The sequence below is a fragment of the Equus asinus genome, chromosome 27 (assembly GCF_041296235.1).
Source record: "Equus asinus isolate D_3611 breed Donkey chromosome 27, EquAss-T2T_v2, whole genome shotgun sequence".
Lineage (NCBI taxonomy): Eukaryota > Metazoa > Chordata > Mammalia > Perissodactyla > Equidae > Equus > Equus asinus.
This window is the reverse complement of record NC_091816.1, coordinates 23,526,664-23,540,118: the sequence shown is the minus strand read 5'-3', so window position 1 is coordinate 23,540,118 and position 13,455 is coordinate 23,526,664. Positions and strand designations below refer to the sequence as shown.

Sequence of the window (13,455 nt, the reverse complement as noted above, 5' to 3'; positions counted from 1 at the left end):
AATTGCATGTTTGGACCACAAGTTAAAGTCTTATAAATCATTGTTAAATAAAAATTAAAAACTAATTTACAGTGGCATTTTTCATGACAGGTTTTAGGAAATATCGAGATTATCTAGTAAATATACATGAATTTGTTTGCAAAGAAAAAGAAATTTATTTTGCTTAATCATTAGCTTTACTCTGTTTTTGGAAAGTGTGCCTATATAATTTGTCTAAACTGAGAGAACAAGGTTTAGAATAAAAGGGGATGTCATTAGAACTTACGCTAACATTAACAGGCATAAAATGGGACTATCCCAGGTAACAAGGCGAAAAAAAGAGACGACTTAACAAAATGTATTCTGTTTTAATATTAACTTAGTCTCCAGCAATTTATAGCTTTTCTCTCCAGGAAACATTCCTGCATTCCAAGAAAGAGATAATGAAGTTGGGAAAAGGCATATAAGAAGCTCAAAGGGACAGATGTAAGACAAAATAAAATAGCTTTTCAGATTAATGAAGAAAAATTTTAATTTATCCCAGAATAATTAAGGCTGAATAATGGGACAGAAATTTTAAAATCAGGAAAAGCAGTAGTAAATTAACTCTACTTTTTTCCTAACTCCTAACTTGGCAGAATTAAAAGACACTCCATTGCACTTCAAAATTTTTTTGATCAAAGTAGATTAAAAATTATTTTATGAAGTGAGTAGAAAATTTCTGGGGCTTAATAATTTAAAATAAAAATACTGAAAATGTAGACAGAATCAAAATCCTTTAAAAGTATGCAAGAGTGACAGCTCCATACATGTTTCCCTCTCTTGGCTATAAACGGCTTAAAGACAGATCATAAATAATAGATGAAAAATCCTAAATGCTCAATAAATGATAAATAATTTATCTAAATGATAAATAATAAATACTAACCTCTCACTTAATGTTTCTAGAGTATGTAATACGTAACATTCATGCTCCCTGCACAATGTCCTATAATGCTACTACTGGAGAGAACTCAGCAGGCCTAAAGTTTCTTACATTTTTTTAGTCTGCTCAGAAAGAGACTACTTTTCTGTACACAAACCACACAGCAAGAGACCTAAAAGAAAGCAGTCCTCTTTCCTTTTTTCATAATAAATAGAAACAGATATAATGTCTGTATCATCAGAGGATTTCATAGAAAAGTATTTTGAAAATAATGTGTATGATCCAAATAGCCAACTATGTTCAAGAACTGTAGCATGACCTTCTGGGCTCAGTTTCCAGACAGAGGGATGGGAGTGGTATATGCTAATGCCCACTGCTGGGGCAGGCTCGTGCGCAGACTGAGGGGCCAAGCCAACTGGGTCAAAAGCCCATCCTACGATATCCACATGGATAGCTTCAAGCAATTTACTTATCCTCTCCCTGAACCTGACTGGGTTTCCTCCTCTATAAATAGGGATAACAGTGGTGCCAACCTCCTAGGTTTGTTGAAGGATCCAATGATTAAGATACATAAAGCACTTAGAAGTGGGTCTGGCACACCATGCCAAAACTGTTACTACTGCTGCTATTAGAGAGAATGTTTCTTTGACGTTGATACTTGTGACTAGTGGCTGAATCATATCAGATATGGGTCCCTTTCTTGCCTTCATCATTCATTCAAATGAATTCTCTAGTCAGGGGTTCTCCTTTTATAAACTAATTTTTTTAGGGAGTGTACTGAATGTTGGTTTGAAGAGATGAAATGAATTCTCCTAGAGTCACAATTGTCTCTTTAATGCACAGATGGCTGAGTAAAATCTGTGTTGACTGCACCTTCATCTTGTACGTCAAGGCTCCAAGAGCAGCAGCTTCCTGAGATTGACTAGGAGCCGATTTTGATTGATGGGTCTCACCAGCACACCAGACTGTGGGGGCAGATGAGAATCCCACTGGGAGAAAATATCAGGGAAGGCAAGGATGCTGTGACGCAGTCCAACCCTAGACAACAGATGTTCCTTTATAGGAGAGAGGTGGGGAACAGGCTTCGGCAAAGGAAAACTGCAGAGCAGCAAAATGATGTTGATTACTAGTGACATTTAATTGCAATTAGATTTTTAACAACAACAAAGAAGACGATAAAACCCTTCAGCCTCTTTCACATGAAACTGCCCATGCTTGGGACATTTTAGTGCCCATTCTTTCTGCAAAAACAGGTTCCTTGTATTTGCAGGATATTGAAAAGAGTTAATGGCCAGTGCAGGAGCTCTGCTGGCTTCAAAGTTCAAAGTTACATGCACTCAGACTCAGCCACACAAATGACTCCCTGGGAGAAATCCTCAGTGAGTTGCTAGGAGATGACCGGTTTCTGTTTTCTTTTGATTATAGGGCATAACCGCCCCACTGTCAAAATGCCAAAAGTTGAAAAAAAAGGGCAGTGATTGCTTAAGAATAATTTTTTCCCGTTACTTGCAGTGAGGTAGTGAAACCTGGACTGTTTGGCATGAGGGGAGGAGATTAAGGGAGCCATGAAGCCCTATGTAGTAGCATTACAAGAACTGTGATCTGAGCAAGGCCAGTGCTTCTCCAGTTGTGGTCAGCATGTGACCAATGTTTAATACATATTTGTTTAATCAAATGGAATCATAATTTTTTAGTAATTTCTTAAAAACTAGTAGTATGCACAGGTATGATGGGTGCTTACACATACATGCAGGAGCCTAGAGGGGTCACAAACTGTGCAGTATAATTAGCTCAACTCTGGGGATTGAGGTAAAATAAAAAGAGAAAAGACTGTCGCCCCCTGTCCCCAAGATCCGGACCCATTTCATTATGATGCAATGTCTCCTGTAATCCAGTTATCAGATAAATAATTCTTTTTACGTATTAGCCAATGTAGTGTAGTGATTAAAAGTGACGACCTGGGTTTAAATAATTATCTCTTACTACTTACTGGCTGTGTGACTTGGGATGAATTCTTTACATGCTCTGTGCCTCAGTTTCCACAACTATAAAATGGGGAAAATAATAGTTCACCTCCCATAGGATCAATGTGAGGAATTAATATATGTAATTATAATGAAATAATATATGTAATATGCTTAGAAAAGCACCTGGCACCAAAGAATGATGAGAGGAATATAAGCTATCATTTTCATGGTGATTATTAGTATTATTTTATCATGCCCTAAACACAGCTCATCACCATCCAAGAGTTTGAGGACCAGCTATGTGAAACTTCAAAAAGTTGGAAAGCCACAGGTTTAGATAAATATGAGCAGACTAACCAAAGTGGGAAGAGTTTGAGGAAGCAGAGAGAAAGTTGAGGTTTTCTTAAATCTCCTGTCTTGTTAGTTCAGTATCAATCACCTTATTCTCAATAATTTGGTGTATATGTGCTCCAGGTTGCCAAGGGTTGGCTACATTTTAAGAAGATCCTGTGCACAAGGACATCTATGTTTATGCCACTTAAAAGTCATGTTGTCCTGTGTGTCAAGTAACAGACGATGCACTTCTCTGGGTTTTGAGAGATCCAAGTTCTGGTGGCTAACTGGGGAGGGTTGGGTGGGTGTCTTTGGGAATCTTTATACTTTTATGGACTTGTTCCCTCATTTGCAAATGAGATAGTCAGCCATTTAAACAGTGTTTCCTTAATCTCCACGTTTTTGCAATTTGAGGATCTCTCTCCATAAGAGCAGTCGTATGCTGTATACAATTTCCTTTGCAGGTTAGCTCTAAGCCAATCTGTCCTATAGAAACCCAGAATTTTAAATCAGAAGCAGTCAGGTGATTTATTTTTGCTGTACAAATGAGTCATACTCTCTACAAATGGATTATCAGATTCCATTAAATAGCAAGTTTGCCCAGTGACTCTAACATAGAATCTAATTTTCAGAAAATCTGTTGTCTGTTGTATAAAGAAAGATACATGATTGAGTTGTTAAATGGTGAATTCTTAAAACTGCGCCAGCAAATCATTTTCTTAGAGAGAGGTTACCAATAAAAATGGAAAGGAAAACTCAGTCTTTCTGGTTTGGAGAAGCAGCAGGTGCAAGTCCGAGCTCTGGGACTAAAGCGAGAAGGGTCCTTGGAGAACGACGTAAACAGACTTGCCAGTATGATTTTTATAGAGACTCTCATACCCGCGTGAACTGTACACTGTAATTAATTATTAAATGTGATCCAGGCGAGGGCGGTCTATGCCACCACAATTCAGATACGGTTTTCTCTCCAGCATTTGGCTATCAGTTATGTGATATATAGAGTAACAGCTACAGGGATCAGTTTCTGAAACTCCATCCCTCAACCTACTTTTTATTGTAAATAAACCAGACAAGGGAGAAAAAAGGCAAAGGGAGAAAGTACCATGTTTCAAGAACATTTGTCTGGATATTTTAGTGACAGGCTTAATCTAATTAATTATATTTGGCTCTGACTAGCTTAGCATAAGGTGTTAGTTTTCAGCTGCAAATGACTAGCACTTGACGAGGTGAGAAATCCTCCTTTGATTGTTGAAATCATCCAAGATGCATTTCTAATCTGTTGTGAAAATGAAAGCCCTATAGTAATATGTGATAGGAAAACTCTTTTCTCGTACATGACTGAATTCTGTGGTAGGGGATTGTAGCACGGTTACTACACATGGCAGAGATAACAAGCTGTTCTCTCAATACCTAGTCTCTCCTTCTTACCTTATAATAGTAGTTTTAGCTGGGTACATGACTTTAGCCAGGCTAAGCCTCCATTTCTTAGTTTCCCTTGCTTTGTGAACAAATTTTGGTGGGGGAGTGTGAGAGGGAACAACGTGTGCATTGTCCAAGGGGCCGGGCCTTACATGGAAGGACTTTCTGCTTCTGCTGGCTAGAACCTGGTGGACCTGGCGTTAAGGATCTGGAGCTGCCATCTTGACCATAACAAGGAAGCCACGTGCTGAGTGTGGAGGCAGGAGCCTAGGTCCCTATGGACATACTTGCCCTGCACTACCAATTTGTACTTTCACATGAGTGGGCAATAAAGATCTCTCATATTTAAGCCCGTATTATTTTGGATCTCTGTAACAGCACTGAGCTTTTATCCCAATGAATGGACTACCTCAGTTGGAACCCAGCAAATTGTAATAATCTCATTCAATTTATATTTATGCATAGTTATCAGGAGAAAGTTTCTAATTTTATAGTAAATTTTATTTTCCTTCTGTCACAAGTTGAGTGAAATATAGGCTAGTAGACATATTCCAGGTGGCACGATAACCCCTGCATCAGTTTCAAAAATCTTATTTCCTTCCCTCCTTCCTTCCACTCTTCTTTGAACGCCTTATCATCTCTATTAGACTATAAGTTCTTTGAGGACAAGACCTATATTCCACGTTCCATTGTTTTCTATCCCATAGACTAAACACAGTGTTTTGCAGGCAAAAAGTTCTTAGTGAAGCTTTGTTAAAGAAATACTCAAAACACATGCACAGAGCTGTATTAATTTCTAATATTACCATGCATTTAATTGAATGCTTGAAACAAGCAATTTGAAAATGTGCCTAAATTAAATACAAAATTTAATTTCTAAGTTTCCAGACACACATTATCAATCACTAGTAATAACAACACACTTGAAGAGAAATTTCCGTGGAGTTATAAGTGATTGAACACATCAAGAAACAGCCTCAGGCAGAACAAACATTAACATGATATATTTAAAACAAGATGGAATTTTTTAATCTGTAAAGCCTTTAAGTATAAAGCACTTCAAACCCAATATTTATTCCCGTATTGATCATTTCTAGTAAAAATTATCTGCAAGTTAAGAGAGCCAAAAATCATAAAAGTCAAAATATCCACGGAATATCTCATAAGAAACAAAATGATTTATTCTGAGGTTTAGAAAATAAATTTTAAGGAAGGTTTTAAATTCTTCATTTTTCCTTAGTTGATATTATCACAGAGATTCTGATTATTTACAAATAACGTAAACATTGTTTCCAAGTGAGAGGATTGCTACAACCAAATGATGAATCACGTTGTATTTTACCTCGTATATAACCCATTGTGCATATAATGCATTCTGTCTTTACAATGCAGAAGTGGGGACAATATTAAAGTTTCTGGATGTTTTGTAAAAGTTTTTCAGATACATGTCTCAGCCAAAAGAGGTGAAAATCTTCCATGTATCTAAGAGCGTGTGCCTGGGTCCCAGGTGTTCCACCTTGCTAATCCATCTTATGTGACAACTGTCCTGTGTGCTGGAAAACACTTTGTTTCTTATCCTTTGATTTTTGAGACCTAGAGAGAATGCACTAGCTGAATTTCTGAAAGATTTTTACATTATCATTGCAAAGATTAAGTTGTTCTTTTTCCACATCGGAAGTACTGATGATCCATTCCTCAGACTGAGGCAGTGTGGGACAAGGACCATCGAACCAGAGCTTTAAAAGCTTGGATTCTGAAATTTGCTGAAAGAGTAGAACTAAAATGTTCTTACCAAAAAAAAGGGGGTGGGATAAATATGTGAGGACATGAATGTGGTAATTGACTCGATGGGGGAAATCCTGTTGCAATGTATTTGTATATCAAATCATCATGTTGTACGATTTAAATATCATACAATTTTTTTTTGTCAATTATACCTCAATAAAGATGAAAAGAGAAAAAGTAGCTTAGACTCTAGCCGTGGCTCCAACATGGGACTGTAGACATCTCTCTTCCTCTCCCTGGGCTTCCATTTTCTCACCTTGGCAGAGGGACTGATGCTAAAGATCCTGATCTATTTACCTCACTGGAATTGGTCAGAGGCTTATGAGAGACAATCTAGGACAAAGTACACCATGAACAAAAACAAATTACAATGCAAACAAACTTCCTAATTCTTCCTTTACCCCCTGCTCTTTAAGTGTGAAAGGCACATTCGATCCGTTATCTATTTGTAGACAAGATCACCATGGTGATGGAATCTGTGGCCCAGCTTCCTGAAAGAATAACAGAGCAGGTAGCAGGGACCTCCTTGAAGCTTGTGTAAGCAAACTTTCTGCAGCAGTCAGTGAAAATCTTGCCCCCCTCCCTGTTTGGTCACATTCAGTTGGAATTTTGATCCAGAGGTGAAACGCAAACAGGGTTGGGAGCCAAACACTATGGAGAAAGGATTTTTTTTTGTATAACCAGAAGATGATCCCTAGACCCAGTTTCAGAGAAGCCAAATATTTTACCGTCAAGTGGAACAAGAAAACACCCAGATTTTTCTGCAGAGTAAAATGGTTTCTGTTTTCACATGCTTTGGAGAAAAGGGGAAAAACAAGAGCTCTTTTAGGAGACTAAATCCAACACTTGAGGAAGGGCATGGCTCCAGAGAACTGAGGTCTTCCTCTTAGAAATTACAGGCTTTTGTTCCTTATAATTAGGGCCAGTGTTGCTCAACTTCCAAATAATTGGGAGAAAACTCTCATTTGAGATTATAATTTTTCTCCAAAACAACTTTCTTAATGTGTAGCAAGATGGAGGAAGGGAGAAAAATGAAAAGTTCTTTAGATATTAACCAAAACAATAATTTACGCCGAGTCATTACGTAAACAAACACCACTGCCACCTGTCAAAGGGCCGTGAGTTCCGTAACAGATTAGAACAAATCGTACTTCAGAATAATCTGCAAAAAATCAATAGAAGGGAGATCGTGTTTTGCCACTCAGCCCAGACAGGGTGAAGAAACAGCTATGATCATGGATAAGCTTTATCTGCTTATCCAGAGAATGGTTACATCAGGGATGTATGTGTTACTTTCTGAGTTTTGTATTTTTCAAAAAATGAAAAACACCCATGAAACTCTAATAAGACAGCAGAGTTCCTGATTCTTTGGATCTCAAAGTGATTCTTCAATCCTAATTAGCTATGAGCAATTACATTTCTTTAAAATTATTGGTATTACTCACGTGAGTATTTAATTAGAAAGTGGCGTTATTTGAAAAACTGTTTCTGCAATTTTTTTCTAATTGAATTTGACACGAAGCAGCTATGTTGCCTTTTTGGATATTTTCAGAGGTGTGAAAATCTTGAGTATCACTTCAGGCTTTGCAGAATGGTACTCTACAATGAATCTGTTTCTGGCATCTGATTGATTATAAAAAGTAATCAGGAATGGAACATTAGTTATTCTGGGAGAGAATTTTGATAAAGCTGTTGAAAGAGTAGGATTTGAAGAGACCACGGGGTCCTTTTCTTTCATCCTTATGTTCAGCCTAAGAACTTAGTCTCCTTTTTCCTTAATTAAAGGCTGAAGCATTGATAACTATGGAGGTTAAGTGTCTACTAATTAGAAGCACCTGAGCTTTTCTTAATGCTCCTTTAATGTTATCCAAAACCCTACCCAAAATAGGCCCCCCAAGTGCCAGGAAAATAACCAGTTGTCTAAGATCCAGGATAATTTTATTTTGTTTAATAGTTGAAGTGGGCCAGAGCTGAATGCACATCATCACAGGTGGAAGAAAGAAAACCTCTGAGAAATTAATCAATCCCAGAGCCACTTCAAGGTATACTGTGTTTTGGGCACAACCTTGGCCATGCAGGCACGCACCTGAAATAACACAGATGCCTCTTGCTATGGCATAGCAGCAACTTCACTGAAAACACAGAGAAAAGAACTCTTTTGCTCCATCTCCCGTAAGAACTTTGAAAACAATCGTCTGTTTTCGGAGAATAAGTACCAATTTAGTTTAAATTATGGATCACATAGAGCAGGGTTATGTTTTAATAAGCTTAAACCTAAGAAACATATGTTAACAGAGCAACCTTTCTCTATGAGCATCATGGGAAAATAACTCTGAGGCTTTAAGGGAAGCCAGGAGAAAAAGAAAGATCCAGTACACCAATACAAAGTGTGCTCAACACCCAGAGACAGCAGAGACACACCGATGTGCTTCCAGCAGGACTTGGAGTCTTATTCTATTCATTTCCATAGAATCATTTCCATTATTTGTTAAGGCATACAGAATCTGGGAGCTTGAGGTGGGGAGTGTGTCCTATCCATACTGGAAATCTTACAGCTCTGGAGTTTTGTAATAATTCTTTTTTAAGTGTGCATCTTTCTAGTTCGATTATCTCTGTAGAGTCAAGGAAGAAACAGTAGAGTTCATGGTCACAGAGCAGGGCACTAACCTTATTTCAGTGAATGTCAAGGTCTGGGCTCACAAGGAGTGAGGAGAGAGCAATGGCGGTCTGTGAACCCATAGACTCCGGCAGTGTTGCCGCCACATATGTTCAATCTCTTACTTGCTTTAAATTTTTCTTGGTATGCCACGTGCACAAGGGGCAGATACTTAGGAAGTAACAATTTTCAGTGTTTTTAGCATCTATTTGTTAGCTCTGGACAGTCCACGTAATGTCACTCCTCTATTCCGTATGCCAATTTCTGTACAATTGGACAGCAGGAAGCGGTTTCGAGGGTATAATAAGCTAGGCTTTCATTGTTTCAACTTCCAAGTAGAGCTAACAATCCAAGAAGCTTAGCAGTAAAAAGATTTTGGGTTTCTTGACTTCCATACAGCCTCTTTGGCTTTTTTTTTGAGGATGCTTGGGTGTTTTAGGGGGGAAAAAAACACATCATAAATTTAGATCTTAAGCTGTGCTGGGACAACTTTTGCTTATTTTTATTGAATACTTGGAGTATCTTCATGCACAGAGAGTGAAAAAAGACAAAAGAATGAGCAGCTAGTTAATGGTCTGCATAGCTACTGGAAGGAGCTAGTTATCCTTCAACAGCAAGTATTTTCTGGAGTGCCACGTTTTGCAGAATTGACCTCTGTACCAGTTTCCCAATGTGACACCCAATGATCAGATTCATAGTTTTGTCTCTGAGAACTTAAGTAGGTGTGCCTAACTTAACTTTCCTACGTCTTTTCACCATCATCTATTCTGTTGCCAGAGGGCTCTTCCTAAAACCTAGCCCAAGTATGTCACTCGTTTCTTCTAAAACTTCTGGGGACTCTGTCATCCGAGAGGTCAACTTCTTACAAGGTAGTGTGACCTAAGGCCATCCCCGGATCTGACTCCATTCTCCTTTTTCAGTCTCATCTCCCACCACATCCCTCCCTTCAGCCATGTCTAGCGGCTCTTCCTGAAATCCACCAGGGAGGTTCATGCTATTTTGTCAATCTGGATATAGAATTTCCTTGACTTTTTTTTTTTTTATTTTTTGAAGATTGGCACCTGAGCTAATGTCTGTTGCCAATCTTCTTCTTCTTCTTCTCCCCAAAGCCCCCCAGTACGCAGTTGTGTATTCTAGTTGTGAGTGCTCTGATTGTGCTATGTGGGACGCCACCTCAGCATGACTTGCCCAGGATCCCAACCCGTGAAACCCTTGGGCTGTGAAGGGGAGCGTGAGAATTTAACCACTCAGCCACCAGGCCTGCCCCCCCTTAACTTTTTTATTTCCCCAAATCCCACTCATCCTTCAAGGCTTCCCTCCCCCTGAATTAATTACTCTTTCTTTCTGTGTTTTTTAAAATGCTTGTAATCTGTTCAAATCCTGTAACATACAATTTATTTTCCTCCAGTCAAAATTAGTCTCTGAAATGATGCACGTATTCCCGCAGCCTGGAATGAGGAAAAACACTCAAACCGGCTTGTTTACGTGTCTGATGTGTTGATTGTGATTACTCGTTCTGTGTTCTCAAGGCACTTTCCTTGAGCAATGCTAGAATACTTATTTCCTTCATGCCCATCTGTTTCTCTCACTATAATATCTGTGAGATTAAGGCGAATTTCTTTTTCACCATTTCTCATTGTATCTACTTCAACACCTTGTACATCTTAAACATTCCATGCATTTTTTAAAAAATGAATCACGTATAAGATTGTGTTGCCAGTTTATATTTTAACAGAAAGCTTTTTTTTAAACAATTACAGTAAGTCTTTGACTGGCTCCATAAGGAGATTTAGACATCTATTTGGAGCACTTCTCCTGTTAATATTTACAATGAACTTCAGCCTTTTGTGGGTCAACAGATACAAACCATCATAGCCTGTACAATCCAGTAGTTAAAAAAGCATGGCTCCATCCACCCGTGGCTGAGTGGTTAAGTTCACGTGCTCCGCTGCAGGCGGCCCAGTGTTTCGTTGGTTCGAATCCTGGGCGCGGACATGACACTGCTCATCAAACCACACTGAGGCAGCGTCCCACATGCCACAACTAGAAGGACCCACAACGAAGAATATACAACTATGTACCGGGGGGCTTTGGGGAGAAAAAGGAAAAAATAAATAAATAAAATCTTTAAAAAAAAAAAAAAAAAAAAGCATGGGAATCATCCTGCAACCAGCACCATGCTGCAGAGATTCTAGATCGGAATTGTTACCACTGGTGCTGGATGTTCCAGCCAATCATTTGTACTCAAAGGAGAAGCTCCATTTGACAAAGCTTCTAAATGTGGGTTTCTGGAGCCTACCACTTACCACTCTATTCCAGAGGATCAAAGAAAATATAGCAACCTAATACAGCTTTTAGCAGAGCTTCCTTGAGTCAGTTACTTAATCTCCCCAAGTCTCAATTTCCTCACCTATAAACTTGTGAATTACAACTTTGTGGGAAGAGTCCCAAGAGGTAATTAACCGAAATTCTAACTTTGCGCAGCTTGGACATAGCACCGATCCTTAGATATTAGCTATTGTTGTCTTTATCATTGTTCTGCTGCTGTTCATAGAGTGATTGTAACTACTGCTATTAATTTCAGGCTCATCACTTCTGTCATCTTAATTTCATTTTATCAAATAAATTATCATAATGACCTTCTTATTGGTTTTCCTGTCTCTAGTCCTCTCCAATCTCTTTCTTTTGATTCCATGGTGCAATTGTGGCAAGGTTAATCTTTCAAAAAGACCAGTGACTTAGCATTATCTATTAATAAATTCCAAGTCAAGCCCAGCACAGTATGTTCCCAACCTAATTTTTGAAGACGTTACATTCTATTTCCCGTCTCATATTCTGTTCTCTTGTCAAACTGGACTTTTTGCTGCTCCTTTTTATGCACATTTTATGTTTCAGTCTTCATTTGAATTTAATTGGCACATGGGCACTTACTATGTGTCAGACATCATTCTGGGTCTTAGGGACGCCAAGAAAATCAAAACAAGGCCCTGTCTTCCGGGAGCGCATGACTGGTGTGCCGAGACAGATATGATTTGGGGTCACACCTTTTCTAGTATGTTTCTTCCATTGGGATTATTCTTAAATGCTCTTAAAAGCATATCCATTGTTAGAGGCCCATCTCAAAGTAGCCCCCATGGAAACGACATAGATTGCTCTCTCTCATTTAAAGGAGTATACTTCCTTGCCTGCACCACGCTCTCTTCTCTTACTTTATGCTATTCGTGTTTATTTATGTTTTCTTGAGGGCAGAGACCATGCTTTATTCCCTTTGTGTTCTTCATTGTGCCTTATACATAGTAGGCCTTCAGCAAATACCTGCTGAATCTCAATGGAACATATTATTAGAATTTGACTTTACAGAGAAAAATACCCAAAGTTTTCATGGGTCATTTTTTTGAAGACCTATCCTCAAAGATACTTAATCTAATACTTGAGCTTGCTTGATAGGAGCTCTGTGCTACTTAAGCTAAACAGATGACAGCTTTGGAAAGCACATTTAAAGAGACATAAGGAGATATACATGTATATATTTTCTAACTTGACTAGACTTAGCTTGAGCGAATACGGTGGTTGGCTGCTTATTTTCTTGATGTTCTTTTCTTGTACATTTTGTCTTCCAAGTGTATATGCATTAATATATTAGAAAATTTGGAAATAGATGCAAGAAAAATAGAAAAACACAAATATAAAGATAAATATAGTGTTGGAGCCTGGACACTGACCAGGAATTTCAGAAATAGAAGTAGTAGAAATGCGTCTGGGAGGAGGGTCTGTTTTTAGCACATTTGGACATGCATCTTTAAATATGAGACACATTTCTGGAAAGAACGTAGGGTCCTGTGAGTGAAGTGTCGGGTTCCCCTGTTTCACATTTACTGGAGGCTATTGTAGAGAATCAACGAAAGGGTGAGAGGAAAGCAAAACCAAACGAGTTTGGTTTTTTGAGACATTAAATATGCTTCTAACAGATCTGGACCCCTGAACAGATGCCTGCACAAAAGCAGCAGCATCTGGAAGTGTGCACACATGTGCCTCTTTTCAGACTCCTTGGCATTATTTCCATGGTTACTAAATGAGTCACTCACTTCAACCAACAATGATGTGATAGAAATAGCTTCATCAGAGCGAATTCTCTTCCTCTCTGAAAAGTTGGCAGATTATTAAGGAATGTCCACAGTTTGCATTAATGATCCTATTACTTATGTGGTCACAATTACAGCTAACTAAATATGAGTCAGAATCAACATATTGTGTTCATGACTTTCTATCAAAGCAATAATACTCACACAAAGGAGGATTTTAGTAAATTCTGTAGTTGGCTCTTTATTATACGGTCATGTGAGCATGATGACATTCCTGTCAATGACAGACCACATATATGATGGTGGTTC

At 38.4% G+C, this 13,455-nt stretch overlaps 1 protein-coding gene across 11 annotated transcripts in view; it reads right to left on the bottom strand.

Annotated features, from left to right (window-relative positions):
• The window catches only part of SORBS2 (sorbin and SH3 domain containing 2), a 207,377-nt gene that overhangs the window by 117,508 nt on the left and 76,414 nt on the right, over positions 1-13,455 (bottom strand). The window lies entirely within an intron of this gene.